The sequence below is a fragment of the Ambystoma mexicanum genome, chromosome 6p (assembly GCF_040938575.1).
Source record: "Ambystoma mexicanum isolate Mex_15411 chromosome 6p, UKY_AmexF1_1, whole genome shotgun sequence".
NCBI classification, from domain to species: Eukaryota; Metazoa; Chordata; class Amphibia; order Caudata; family Ambystomatidae; genus Ambystoma; species Ambystoma mexicanum.
Genome location: NC_090935.1, coordinates 1,025,313,048 through 1,025,328,429, shown reverse-complemented (window position 1 = coordinate 1,025,328,429; position 15,382 = coordinate 1,025,313,048).

Genomic DNA, 15,382 nt, shown 5'->3' with positions numbered 1-15,382 from the left:
AAAGATTGTTATGCATACAAATAAAAAATAAAAATGGATGGCAATCTAGAAAAATCTAGAGATTAATTTTATATAATATCACCCATAATTTTAGGGACAGCTGCACACTGGACATTATATTATTGTAGTGCTCAAGATATTACTGCATACTTTGTCTTCTCTACTGTGAAACATGTGAAACTAGTTGTGTTTTGGTTTTAGATATGTATTTCATGTGTGGTTACCCTGATGTTAGTTAAGAATGTAATTTGATGTTGTGGATTGCTGTTGTCTGCTAAACTTAATTGAACAAATGGCTTTGATGATGATTAATTAATATTAGATAAGGAATGTATAGTAAACACATAATACTGTTGAAATTATAATAGTTTTTACACCATAGAAACACCAAGTGTACTGATATGATACCAAGTTGGCAGTGCAGCCCTAAATTATGTAGATTGTCTCATTGTAGACCATTATGAACAATCATATTTTCATAATTGAAGATAGCAAATTTAAAAGAGGATTAAACCCGGCCTGACCAAATTACCACAAGTGTCAGGTTAAAACAAAAGCACCAGGTACATTGCTCATGGCTGAACTTGTGGCCCAAACTCAAGCACATGATTGGTCCATTACCAAATATTCCTGAATTGCGCTGGGCAAATTAATTCAGCTTTGATTATGTATGATGAAAATGGAACAAACCTTAACCCCTTCCTGGGAAATGTGTGCCATTAACTCAATGTAAATAACAGAAAACTCGAAATATTTGCTTAGAAATGTTATGCCAAAAATACTACTATACTTAAAATAAAAAAAGAAACAAAACATTGCTTGCCAAGGCAAAAAGATCTCCACCGTCAGTGGACTATTAACTATCAGGTGCTGCTAAACATTGGAGCTATGGCGTCACAGAAAATATTTTTTATTAATGATATGACTAGACAAGAGAGGGAAAATAGATTTAGCACAAAGCAAACAATCTTACTAGGCCTTGTGTCATTCAGATCTTGTAAGTGTGAGAACTTGAAGTGCAAGGGGAAGGGGAATGGGGGAAGTGTTTGGGAGAGAGAAGGGGAACAGGACAGCAGTGCTCTGAGTAGTGCAGTCAGTGCAGTGCGGCAAGGGACTATAGAGGTTACAGTTACATCCCCTAAATGTGTGGTAAGCCTGGAGACAGTGCAAGAGTGACTGATCAAGAGAGGGCCTCGTACCCAGTGAGACTCTGAGGGTAGCCAAACAGCAAATCAGTGCAGCAGGCAGGTCGGTCAAGTAGGTCAGTAGTGGAGGGAGATAGAAAAAGCAGAGGAGAAGTGGAACGTTTTGAGATGCTTCCGGAACTTTGGTGATCCAGCTCAGGTTTGAGAGGGGCAGGGAGGCCATTAAAGTGTGAGGCACATGCAGAGGAGAGAGCTCTACCACCCATTCTCTGTCTGGAAAAGCGTCTGACCCTTAGAGAGTTGGAGATAGCTCAGTGAAGGGCTCAAGAAGGAAGGTATTTCAAAAGAGAGCGTTGGATGTAGTTTGGGCCCTTGCCCCAGTAATCCTTGTGGACAATGCAAAGGGTCTTGAACTTGATCCTTGCAGCCACCGGGAGTCAGTGGAGAGATTTCAAGGCTGGAGAGATACGGGCTCTAGGCTTGAGGCCAAGGTAAGTCTTGCAGTCCTCTTCTGGATTAGTTGCACAGTGTGGAGACTAGAGGAAGACAGATTGAGAAAGAGGCTGTAGCAGTAGTCCAGCCTAGAGAGAACCAGGCCTCTGGAGACATTGAGCTTCTGGGGGAAGGAGAGTGCCTTTGAGGGGTGTCCGGTCAATTGGTCGACAACAAACTGGTCGACTGCAATTTGGTCGACACCATTTGGTCGAATGCCAAATGGTCGAATTTTTTTTTTTTTTATATATATATATGTGTTTTGTGGGTTTTTGTGTGGGGAAAAAAAAAAAAGAAAAAAAAGGGGATTGAGGGGGGGACCCCCCCCAAGAAAACCAAAAAAGGGGTAAAAAAAAAAAAAAAAAAATCGACCATTTGGCATTCGACCAAATGGTGTCGACCAATTGTCCTGTCGACCAAATGTTTTCGACCAATTGACTGGTAACCCCTTTGAGGAGGTGAAGCTGGTAGTGGGACTTCTTGGCCACATCCAAGATGTGAGGAGAGAAGGAGAGATTGGAGTCGAAGATGATACCAAAGGTTTTGCCTCACAGGAAAGCGAATGAAGAGGCCCCAAGGAGGGCAGCCAGAGAGAGAGAGGTAAAGAGGGAGCAGGGATCCCAATGAGAAGGATCTCTGCCTTACTGGCATTAAGGCAGAGATTGTTGGAGGCACACCAAACCTGAATCGTGGATAAACATTCAGGAATGAGCGAGGAAGGAGAGGAGGCAGAGGGGAGTCTAAAGGAGAGCTGAATGTCATCTGAATAACACTGAAAGTTAGAGCAGAGGGTAGAGATCAGGTGGGCCGAAGGGGCCAAGTAGAGGTTGAAGAACCAGGGTTAGAGGATAGAGCCATGGGGAACGACACAGGTGGAGAGAGAGGTGGTGGAGAGAAAGGAACCAAGTTGGACCTGGAAGGGGCAGTCCAAGAGGAAGGAGGTCAACTACTCCAGGGCATGACCCATGATGCCCAGGTTCGGGAGTCGATTGATCAGGATGGTGTGGTTGACCATGTCGAAAGCAGAGGAGAGACCGAGCAGGATGAGGACCGAAGGAATGCTGCATTCAAGGTTACAGAACAGATCTTCACGGGCATTCAGGAGAGCAGCTTCCATGCATCTGGCTGCTCTGAAGTCAGACTGATGGTCATGGAGAGAGCCAACATATACAGTGTGAAGAATAAGCTGGGAGATGGCCAGCTTTTCCAAGAGTTTGCCCAGGAAAAGGTGATAGAGATTGGGTGATAGTTTGCCGGAGAGGTAGGATCGGCAGAAGGCTTCTTGAGGAGGGGGTGCACAAGGGAGTGTTTGTGGAGAGAGGGGAACGTTCCAGTGGTGAAGGAGTGATTGCAGAAATCGGCCAAGGCTGGAGCAATTTTGTCAATTTGGTCCTTGATGGTTCTGGTGGTGCATGGAAGTACCTGTTTGGACGACACTTTCATAGATTGGACTTGTCTAGAAACCTCATCAGGTGTTGTCAGAGAGAAAGAGGAGAAAGGGGAGGAGGGGGAGATTTGGCCAGAGGGGGGCAGAGAGAGGAAGAGGGAGAAAAGATAGAGGACAGGATGTCCTGAGTTTTAGTGGTGAAGTGAGAGGCCAGTGCCATACAGAGGGCCTAGGAGGGAACAGGGGAAGTAGAGACTGTTGCAGGATTGGCCAGTTCCTTGCAGATTTAAAAGCGTTTGGCCGTGTTGTTAGAGATGCACGGTTAAATGTGGGTTCTCTTCTTGTACAAGACATCAAGTATGTATTGCCTTTGGAGTAGGTGGCAGGTGGCAGTCCAGTTTGTCAGAGGATGAACCCAAAGCTCTCCACTTCCTCTCAGCCACCATCACTTGCATTTCAGGGCGGCGAGGTCGAAGTCATACCAAGAGTTGCACTTGGAGGTAGGCTTCAGCTGAATTCTAATGACAGGGGCATGATATGATATGATATTTTATTTATATCGCACTCTACACAGGTGTTCCAGAGCATGAAATGTCCAGAGGATGTCCAGAGTGTTGGAGATAGAAAGATGCAGATTAGAGAGGGTTGTGTCAGAATGTGAGTCAGCCGAGGGCCTAGGAAGAGCAAAGGAAGTGGCGGCAAAGGCATCCACCGACACACGCTTCATGGGCCGATTGACCGCAAAGGTAGGTAGCAGTGCTGGGGTGGGCTTTGTCTGAGGGCTTTTTGAAGAAACACTACTTCAAATTGTGGAAAATCAATTCAAGAAAAGATGCAAATAACAATGACTTCTATACATAGTTACCGCTTGTGCATTCAATATAAAGATGAAGAGGTTCACGTTCCTTTGTGTGGTTTGGCCAGTGGTCTTGACAGCCTATCACCATGTTACCAGAACAGTTCATACAAAAAAATCATGTAAAGTGCTCAACAAAATCTGGATGTTCACCAAATGTAATACTAAGGTTGCGAAGATTATACAGATAACCAAAAGTAAAGGGTTGGATAATAGTCCCAAGTGCCCAGATCTAAACTGAGGATAGGACTAGTGGGGTTTCTAAGCATGAACCTCAAATAACAGACAACTCACCTCTTGTTCCAAAGTGTGTCCTAGCCAAAATGCTAAGCCTTCCAAATATAAAAAAAATCCAACATTCAAAATAAGATGTTCAATTTTCCCAACCAAAGTGTCCCGGAAAGTCCTCCCTCCTCAAGCGGGATGTCTCCTCTACTCCTGACATATGCATGAAATGGATGGTAGGGTCATTCAACCATCTTTTTACCCATAAGAGGGCCTCTGCCAGGGTCACATGGCTCTCTGGCAGACTAATGTTTTGGGTGTTTCAAAGACCTATGACTCTTAGATATTTTCCTGACGGTTCTCTCAAAAGGCTGAAACTTGAGCTTCCTGGCATCTTGGGCCTCAGATGGCTCCGTGCTGTGAGATCTTTCTGGTGTTTGCGGTTTGTGGTAGAAGCAATTTATATGCCTCCTCATATGTTTAGACTCACCCCTTGACCAATGTACTTTTCAGGTATCTCTCAATTCTTACTGCCAATGGGTTTGATCTAGAAAATACCTCTCAGTTTCAAATGGCCAGACGCTTTCCCCCTCTCTAGCTGTTGAACCACCTCCTCGCTCCACTGATAATACCTCTTGTGCTCCTTGCCCTGATGACTTACTATCTCTTGATGGTATTCCTCTGTTTCCTTGGGCTAACCACTCCCTCCCTCTGGATTGCAGCTCTCACTATACATCCCTCCAGTGATTGCTCTCTCATTTGGCTCCTCCTTCACCCCCACACTATCCTCCTTTCTCACTTTCCCTACACATTCTCTGCACTACGTAAATTGTGATCTTATATTTCAGTCCACTGTCTTTCTCTCTTACTTCAGAGTCTATCTCCTCACTTACCTCTTCAAGGGGGTTACTCTTCTCTCCCAGCTCCCAAACAATCTATTTCCTACTCTCCAAACACTCACTTATATTTTAATAGTAATGTGCTTACATTGTGTTTTGTTTTGATTGGATAATATTTTCACGTGATCTAAGGGAATGCTTCTCAATTTAGTGGTTTCTTCAAAGTGATTCTCAGTTGGGATTTGTACAGAAGTCATAAAAGTTGTTTTTGGATCGGCTAATGTGTGATTTTTTGATGTTTGGATGTGAGGGGTATAAAGTAGGTAGATTTGTTTTGTCTGCTTTGGCAAAGAAGCAGTGGGAACAGAGATAAAACCGCTCTATTTTGCATGATTTCTCGATTCTTCAGACATGACTAAGAAGAGTATACAATGTAAAAAAAGGTAATTCTCAATCCAGTTTTCTCTACGAAGTGGTACTCAAAGTCAGGATGTGTAAAGAACTTTTAAAAGTTGCTTTTTGGATTGTTTAATGTTTGATTTGGCTGAAGGGTGGATGTGAGGGGTATAAAGGCCGTAGTTTTGGGAAGGAGGTAGTGGGCAGGAAGATAAATTCACACTATTTTGCATGACTTCTTCATTTGTAAGACATGACTAATGAGAAGTATACAATGTAAAAAGGTGAAGTTTATTTTCTGAAAGTAAAATATGTATGAGTATTGGTTTGAGAACTGTGATTCATGATTCAGATTGTATATTAGAAGTTAATGGTATTGTGCTAACTTTGTTATGTTTATATTTATATGAAAAAGAGCTCCTGAAGGATTGGGCAGTTTTATAAAATATGGTAAGGGAAAGTTTTGCTTTTTTCATTATGTTCCTGGAAGGGGTGCTAATCAATCATTGTGGAAACAGAGAAATTGACATGAGGCCGGGAAGCCCAAAAGGAAACACACCAACACAGGTTACAAAGGACATACAAAGCGCTTTATTTCAAAGTTACAAAGTTACCAAAGTCAATTGACATGTGAATAGCTATTCGGCCCTCTCACTAACACACGAACCTTCAACGTTAGGTTCGCACTGAAAGTGGGAGAGGCCGATCATCGGGATGCTTGGGTTTTTATACATTTAGTACTGCATTGGCCAGCCCTCTTACAAGTTAACCATTTCTGGAACCATGGCTAGGGTTCGTAGCCAGGTCGAACACACAATTTCCATACATTAGATCAGTTCCGCTGATACGGTTACATATTTACACATAGGTTAAACAGAGGACAGGGTCTTAGTTCATGACCCTAACAAGTAGCCTGCGGACATATTATTCATTCACGTGTGCGGAGGTCACCATGGCCGAAGTCTTACTCGAAATGTCATTCGGCCTCCATTTTGTGATTCAGGGTGACTTCCACACTGCAAGAGTACCTAAAAATGGCGGCTAGATTCAAGATGGCGGCTTACACAATACATTAAGGTCAAGACCTTGCCACGGAACCTATGTACATAGTATCCTTTAGACAGCTTGGCGTAGGCCAACATACATTTAAACGATGCGATTGGGGTCATAATATTATATCGATTTCCACAGACCCTCCTTTTGGCCTATGCCAAGTGCTAAAACATTATTTCCTAATACTTTTGAAAATACTTGAAGGCATTAGCATCCATAGGTTCCGCATCATTGTCTGAAATGTCAATAGCCATAAAGTTGTTCATAAGAACTTCTTGCAACATGAATTCTTTAGATGCTGTCTTCGGGGTATATATTCTACGCCCTATTGCGCTCATAACTTGGGCACAACATCCCTCTATCATTCCGCATATACTCGGGAGGCATTGAAAACAGCAGCAAAGGAATAACAGAGTCCCTAAAATACCTAAAATAACAGAAAGCACCTTCCACCCCCAAGATCGTAGAGAATCCCAAAACCAAGTACTAAGGCTCCAGTCTCCTACAGGGATATGGACTTCAGAACTAAGAGTGTGTAAATTCTGAATTGCTTTGAATATTGTTGGTGAAGAATCTGGTACGAAAACACAGCAAGCGGACCCCACTAATTTACATACTCCACCTCGTGCAGCTAAAATGACATCTAATGCCATTCGATTTTGAAGTGCTACCAATCTTATCGCCTTTTGCTCTAAGGTCATATTGTAAAGTATGTCCGTGGTCCGGTTGATTGTTTTCTCCAACACCCTCGCTAATCCCCTGATGTTTTCTGAATTTGCTATTTGTCCCCAGAAGGGAACTACTGATTTGGCTATATCCCCGAACACTTGTCCAGGGGTGTCTCCATCATTATCCCGTCGCGGGCGAGCCTTAGATACCTCTAAGGTACTGGCTATAAATACACCTGGTAACAATATCCCTAAATAACAAGTCCCCTGCCAATCCTTGGGCAACCAGGGAAAAGCTAAACTACCACACACAAAATAAACCGGTCCCCCTACATACAAAGGCCTATTTTCCCCAGTCAAATTTACAATATTTATACAAGGCTCGAAATCTCCCATTGGCCTAGTGCCGTTTCTTTGTACACAGAAAAGGACAGAATCAGGACTATGATTTACAAAATAAGAAGGAGGCATGGCATCCTTATTGCCTATCGGAGCCATCTTGAAAGAAACTAGATTTTGAAAAGGAAAAGAAAGTTTATCAGACGGCCTAATAGAAGCGATATTAGGTCTACTCCTATTTGCGAAAAGCGAGCATCCCAGGGGAGTCAATTCACGTTTTTCAAATTCATTCAAATTAGTCCCATCGAAGTTCCCTGAGATGCTATCATTCCATCGGCCAAAAAAGAGTGCTCTAAGAGAGGCATAGCAAGAGGTTGTTAGAGGTAAGGGATGTATATACCATCCCAGTCCCTTGTTCCCATGTTGTGGTAAGTGAGTGCAGACCCAACAATTACTCCTATTAAAAATAGCATGCGTAGCATTCATCACTATCATCAAAGTGTTATTATAATATTTCTGTCTATGCCAAGAGTCCCTAGGGGACAGAGTGTGAAGGTGTACAGAGGGAGTCAAAACAGTTGGTACAATTTTGGTCGGTAACAGAGGCTTCAAAGGATACATTTCTTCGAAGTACCAAAGTCCCACAGCAGCAGTTGCAAAACTAACAATAATCAAAACGAGAACACAACAGTACGTTTTCGGGGCCCAGGCACATTGTCCATTGTTCGAATTGGTCACCTCCTTATCTAATAGTTCAATACGAGGAGCAGCGGTGAAGGCGGCAGGCATCATGGTTATCCCGATCGACGGCCCCAATGTTCGTTGCTGGCGGCACTTCGGCCGCGCGACTTCTTAGTCCTTCCCAACCCTGGCCAACAGAACCCCCCCTTTTCTTTGTTCCAAAAAAAAGGGAAGACGATAGTATTTCAATCACTCCTTTTTCTTCCAGATGCACGATACTCGTGTGGCGATTTTATTTGCGTGGTCGAAGGTTGTACCGGATGGTACCCAAGTTTGTTGAATCCAAAAGCAAAGTATCGTCGCTCCCTGAGGGGAGCGTCGTATCAGTAGCGACGGAAGTCGCAGAGCTCGAAACAAGGTTTTCCGGAAGTGATTGATCACGGGAGTGCGGAGACAAAATGGACGGCTCCCCGAGCTCCTCAGGCTCAGAGAACTTCTCCGACGCACTCACAACGCTGCCTGCTACTCCGAGATCAGAGAGTGTAGCACCAGCGAGGGGTTCTGTTTCTTCTGTAACGTGTGGCGTCGGGTGAAGGATCTTCTTGATATATGTTGCATGTATCCAGTTCTTCTTTCCTGCCACCCGCACTGCCGTCCTGGTGACCAATAAAACCTGGTAGGGTCCCCGCCAGCGAGGCGCGAGACAGGAAGACCTTTCGTAGGTCTTCACCAGGACCCAGCTGCCGGGCAATATATCGTGTCCTGGGCCCGTAAGCCGTACAGGTAAGGCAGCATTCACCTGGTGGTAAATGAAATACAGATTTTTAGTCAATTGATTACAATAGTCTATGAGCAATACATTCTCCACATCCCTCAGGGCTTTAGGTTTAGGGAGACCCCAAATATTAGCAGGCCTTCCCATTAATACCTCGAATGGAGAGAGACCAGTTCTAGTCTGGGGTGTGGTGCGCATAGCTAACAACACAATAGGTAAAGCATCTGGCCATTTTAATTTAGTGTCGGCACATGTTTTTGCAAGTTTGTTTTTCAAAATACCATTGTGTCTTTCTACCAACCCCGCACTTTGAGGGTGCCTAGCTGAATGAAAACGTTTCTCTATCCCTAAGGCAAGACATATTTGCAACATTACGGCTGCGATGAAGTGGGGGCCGTTGTCCGACCAAATTATCCTCGGGAGCCCAAATCGAGGAAAATAGTCTTTTACCAAGATCTTTGCGGTGGTCATGGCGGTAGCATCTTTGACGGGGAAAGCCTCGACCCATTTGCTAAAAGCACAAATGATAACAAGAACATATTTCAAGTTATTACATCGCTCCATTTCAATAAAATCAAGGTGAATGGTTTCAAAGGGGACAGAGGGGGGCCCGAAACTTCCCCTTGGAGTCACTGTCCCTTTACCCACATTGTGCTGCAGGCAAATCATACAGTTCTGGACGAGTCTTTTTGCAATTTCCAAAATTTTATCATTCACCCAAACCTGCTGTAATATCTTCGCAATTTGCTGGGCACACACATGTGTTGGACCGTGTGCCATCGTGACCATTGCTAATACATAAGAATCAGGAAGCAACCATTTCCCGTCAGATGCGTCCACCCAACACCCTTCGTCATCCAATTTTCCCATGCCTTCAGCCCATTTCCTAGATTCTTCAACAGAGGCATCAGTCTGAATATCTCGCACAGACCCAATGCCTTCATCTACTATACAACCATCTCTCACTTCCCTTGAGGTGTACATGTCTGTGCTAAGGTCTGTAGCTGTTTGTCTAGCTATCAAATCTGCAAAAGCATTTCCTCTTCCCACATTGTCTATGACCTTGCGATGTGCTGCACATTTCATGATTGCTAATTGTTCAGGGAGTGAGAGCGCTAAAAGTAGTTGTACTATTAAGGGACCATGCTGAATCTTGGTCCCGTGTGAGGTCAGAAACCCTCTTTCCGACCACAGTTTTCCGAAATTGTGAGCCACCCCAAAGGCGTACTGACTATCCGTATAAATGTTAACTCTATGCCCTTGGGAGAGCTCACAAGCGCGGGTCAACGCTATAATCTCTGCGGCCTGCGCGGAGTTATGCGGAATCCTTTTAGTTTCTACGATCTTGTTCAAAGTAGTAACTGCATAAGCAGCTGTAGATGTGCCATTCGGAAGTTTAAAACAGGAGCCATCACAAAACAGCTCCCCTTCCGCATTCTCCAAAGGAGTATCTGAGAGGTCTATTCTGCCCTTTGTTTCTTGTTCGGTGGCATACAGGCAGTCATGTGATCCGTCATCGCCGCAAGCAGTAGTTTGCGGGAGAGGCAAAAGTTCAGCCGGATTGAGAACACAACACCTTTTAATTTGGATATGAGGAGCAAATAGAACTAATTCGTACCTGGTCAACCGGGCAGAAGTAAGGTGTTGTGTTTGAGTTTTATTCAATAGAATATCGACAGAGTGAGGTACCATCAAAATTAAATTGTGGCCTAGGACCATCCCCTCACTCTGTTTTACAGACGCAGCGGCAGCAGCAACAGCGCGCAGACATCGCGGCAAAGCGCATGCGACAGGATCGAGGGCGGAGGAATAATAGCCGCACGGCCTATTCTTCCCTCCATGTTCCTGTGTTAACACAGACAAAGCACATCCATTACATTCATGCACAAACAACACAATGGCCTTATCGTAATTTGGTGTACCCAGAACCGGTGCTGAACACAGCGCGGCTTTGAGAAGCTCAAATGATCGTTGATGTTCCGATTCCCATGGCAATGGCAGAGAAATGCCCTTCTTCGTCAAAGCCAACATCGGTTTTACCACTAGGGCAAAGTTCGGGATCCACAGTCTACAGTAGGACGCCATCCCTATCAGGGCTCTGACTTCCTTCTGTGTTTTTGGGACAGACATGCCAGAAATGTGTTTTATTCGTTCAGGTGTCAATCTTCTCCCCTCCTTTGACAGGAGGTAGCCTAGATAGGCAACCTCCTGACAACAATATTGAAATTTCTTAAGTGAAGCTTTGTGACCATTTTCAGCTAAATGAACAAGCAACAATATAGTGCCTTCTTTACAAGCTTTCTCAGAGTCTGCAGCCAGGAGCAAATCGTCTACATATTGAAGTAGCGTGCAAGTAGGTGGTAATTCAAGGGTGTCGAGCTGCTCTTTTAAGGCTCTACTATAAATACTAGGACTTTCAGTATACCCTTGAGGTGCCCTTGTGAATGTAAACGAGCGTCCCCCCAAGGTGAACGCAAACAAATACCTGCTCTCCTCATGTATCGGAATACTAAAGAAGGCATTTTTTAAATATACGACACTAAAGTGTGTAGCCGTAGCAGGGATCATTGTTAAGATCGTTGTTACATCAGGCACGATTGGAAATTGTGGGGCTACCACCCGGTTAATAGCACGAAGATCTATTATAAACCGGTACGGAATTGCATTGTCGCCTTTCTTATATACTGGCAAGATCGGGCTATTACATAAGCTACCTGTAATCTCTTCGATCACTCCACGATGTACAAAATCGGAGACAATGCATTTCAGAGCGCGCTCTCCTTCAATTGAAATTTTATATTGCGGAATGCGCGGTAGCTTAACCCCATGTTTCAATATTATCTTAACAGGATCGATGTGCAATATCCCGACATCATTATCGTCTATTGCCCACAAACATTCTGGGACAATGTCAAATTCGGGAGGTAGAGGTCGGGTCAAGTATTGGGAGTTAAAGGGTTGCTGTGGTGAAACTGTTAATCTTATTCCGTCAGGGGAACAATGAATCACTGCATTCAGTTTCTTCAACAAATTCAACCCCAGCAAATTTTCTCCACAGTTTGAAGTAAGAAGAAAAGGGCACTGGTCTGTAAAAGGACCCAAAGAAATGGATACCGGCGCAGAAACCGGACAAACAGTTGGTATGCCAGAGAACCCTATAGAGACGTTTGTTTGCCCTGACAGTGGGATGTTTGGAACCCTCGAATGGTCGATGGAGCACTTTTGTGCTCCAGTGTCGATCAAGAACTGATGTTTCCTATTCCCCACCAATAATTCAACATAGGGGCCCTTCTGAATAACGGGAATAGGTAAAGGTTCCAAACGCTGCTTCGGGCAATCCTAGTAAGGCAGAACTTCATCAAAGGGAAGTTCCTCAGAAAGATAGGCGGCGGAAGGGTGATCAAATATATTTCTCGAGTCCATACTCGGAGTCTGATTTTCCCGTGAAAAAGGTTGCTGTGGATCTTGTAGAAGCTGACCCCTATCAGGGCCCCCTGCTCCGGGGCGGCCCCTTGGTCGCCTACCCATACCTCCAAATGTGCCTCCTGACCTCTGACGAAGGGCAGGGCACTGTGCTCGCCAGTGACCTTCCTGGCGGCAATAAGCACACTGATTAATATTTATAGAATTTGGAGGAATATTTCCTCTTGGAATGTACTGACCTCTAGTCTGCGTCGTACCTCCTCTGGGGTTTCTGACAATTTGCTGCAACAATACCTTAGTCTTTAGGTCACCCCTTCTTTTTTCGATTTTCTCTTTTTCATTATTAACCCGATTCTCATAATACTGAGCCATATGCAAGACCTCTGACTGAGATTTTGCCTGCCAAGCGCTCTCTGAGGACATAATTTGTGACTGGATGTCGGGCAACAATCCACGCACAAATTTGTCCACAAACAACCTCTTCCCCGACTCTGTGCCTAAATCCTGTCCACTGAAGTCGGAGAACACCTGTTCGAATCTATTAAAGAATTCAGTAGTACCTTCAGTTTTCCCTTGGACGCAGGCCGTAAGCTTGTCCCAAATAATCCTTTTTTCTGGGATTATAGTTTTTAATTTAGCAACTATTCTATCGGGTAAGGTAAGTATTACCTGGGGTGGTTTCTCACCAGCTGGTCGTTCCCCATCTATTCTAGTTAAGTTTACCCATGTATCCCCTAACCCCGGTACATCATCTATTGTTCGTAACTGTTTCCATACATCAACAGGTAAAAGCACTGGAAACAATAAATCCATGTCACATAAGGCGAACACAGAAGATTGCAAAACGGATTCTATTTCTTTGTAAAACCCTGTCGGGTTCTTCCTGATATCAGGGACTGATTGTCTAATCGTGTTCACTTCCTGTCGAGAGAACTGGACGTGAACAAACTGCGATACGTAATGTGCAGGGATATCCACCGCGGCAGCACCAGTCGCCGCGTTGGCGGGGATTTCTACTTTTGGGACAAAGGTCGGAGGGACCTCTCTCATAGGCAACTGAGATATAGGGACCTCCGACCGCTTACTGAGCAATAGGGCCAAATCGAGCGCTAAAGCAGCTGTAGAAGTGTCGGGCGAAAAAGCTCTTTTACAAATACCCAATAACTCTATGGGGCAACCAACCTTCTTCCTTATACATTCCTCCTGTAAGTGCTGTACCATCACTTGGATTACCTTCCTTTGCATCTCTACCGTGTATTGACTATATGTGTCATACACCTCATCTGGCGGTATCGATGAATCTGAGATCCATCGAATCGCGTCTTTGGTACAAATTCGTACTTCCTCAGGTGCTGAACGTCGGCACGAAAGGAACCGTTTCTGTGCATACATCCTGTCGTCCTCATCATCCTCGTTTTGTAACCTTTCAAAATCCCTCCTAAACTCAAACAATCTGTCAACATGTCCATATACTTTCTGCTCTGTATCCCTCAAAAGTGCCAAGGCATTCAGATCTCTCACCCCTTGTGGGAGATCCGAAGTCTGCAATCTACCCCACATTACCCCTAAATGAATCCCCAGTCCTTCAATAAAAACGTTTTTCTCGGGAAAATCGTGCAAATTAGATAATGTTGAAAGTACATCAGTTTGATCACCTTTTTCCATGCAATGTTTAGCCCAAGCAAATAGTTCCTGTTTCCTGCCCGCAGGAACAGTACTACGAGTCACAATTTTCGACCCTGCACCGGGATCTGATTTAGTGAACACGGGACTCCCCAAAATCGGAGGTGTAGGTGAACCTAACAAGGGTGCAGGGGAAAGAGGTAATGTAATAGACGAAATAGACAGAGGAGCGACAACCAAAGAACTAGGGGCAGTAGGCTGCGCAGGAGGAGTAGGAATAACGATAGGAGCAATAGCAGGAACGGGCAAGGTGCCCACAACGGGAGCATACGGAGGTGGCGCTGAAGAATCAGGCCTCCGTTCGTTTAATATCTTCTCAATAAACTCCTCGGAAACATGGAAATCTTTAGAGGGGTAAATTTTCTGGACTCCAAGCGAGAAAGCTCTATCCATCTTCTGGGTTTCATCTAATCGTTTTTCCTTGTCATACAACAATGCCTTTTCGGCATTCGTTTTATGACGTCGTGCATGTTTATCCCTACTTTTAAGCTGCTGTAATGCTTCCTTTTTCCAATTTTGTAACACATCAAAGGCTGCTGGCCTAGCCTTCTTTTTAAGCAAGATCGACTCTAAGTATTCAATACGGGGGATCTCAAAGCTACCATTGATTGGCCACTGAAATTCGGAGGCATTTCTGGTCTGTCTGTGCCAAATGTCATTAAATACAATACTACCAATGCCATACTTACAGTACATAGCACACGCCGGCGACCCCTCCTGTGGTGCCGGACGGCTAAATTCCAAAGATTGTCGATCGCTGCGGAACAGAACCCTAAAGCAGCTAGACAATTTCCCAGGCATTTCTCAAAAAATTGGTGTTACCTGGTCCAATAATAGTGTCTGCAGATACAATACGCCAAATTCAAATTGTCAGGGTTAAATTAAGAGCCGGGTCACGACTGCACCTGACCAAACCTAAGGAGGACCGTACGGTTTACAAAGGACTTCAACTAACAAATTTTACCTGCGTTCGGTGGTTTCGGCAAATCTGCCCGCCTCGGAATTGGACCCTCGTCAAGATGCCGTGTCAGACCGCACGACTATCGCCCAAGGATCGGATCGTGCAGCGCTGCCGAGGTATCGCGTCTCGATCGGTCGGGCCCGCAGAATCACACCGTCCGATCCCGATTCGATAGTCTGCGTCAACCTTCAATGATCCGGCATCAATCTTGAGGGTCCCTATTCGGGCGCCAACTGTGGAAACAGAGAAATTGACATGAGGCCGGGAAGCCCAAAAGGAAACACACCAACACAGGTTACAAAGGACATACAAAGCGCTTTATTTCAAAGTTACAAAGTTACCAAAGTCAATTGACATGCGAATAGCTATTCGGCCCTCTGACTAACACACGAACCTTCAACGTTAGGTTCGCACTGAAAGTGGGAGAGGCCGATCATCGGGATGCTTGGGTTTTTATAC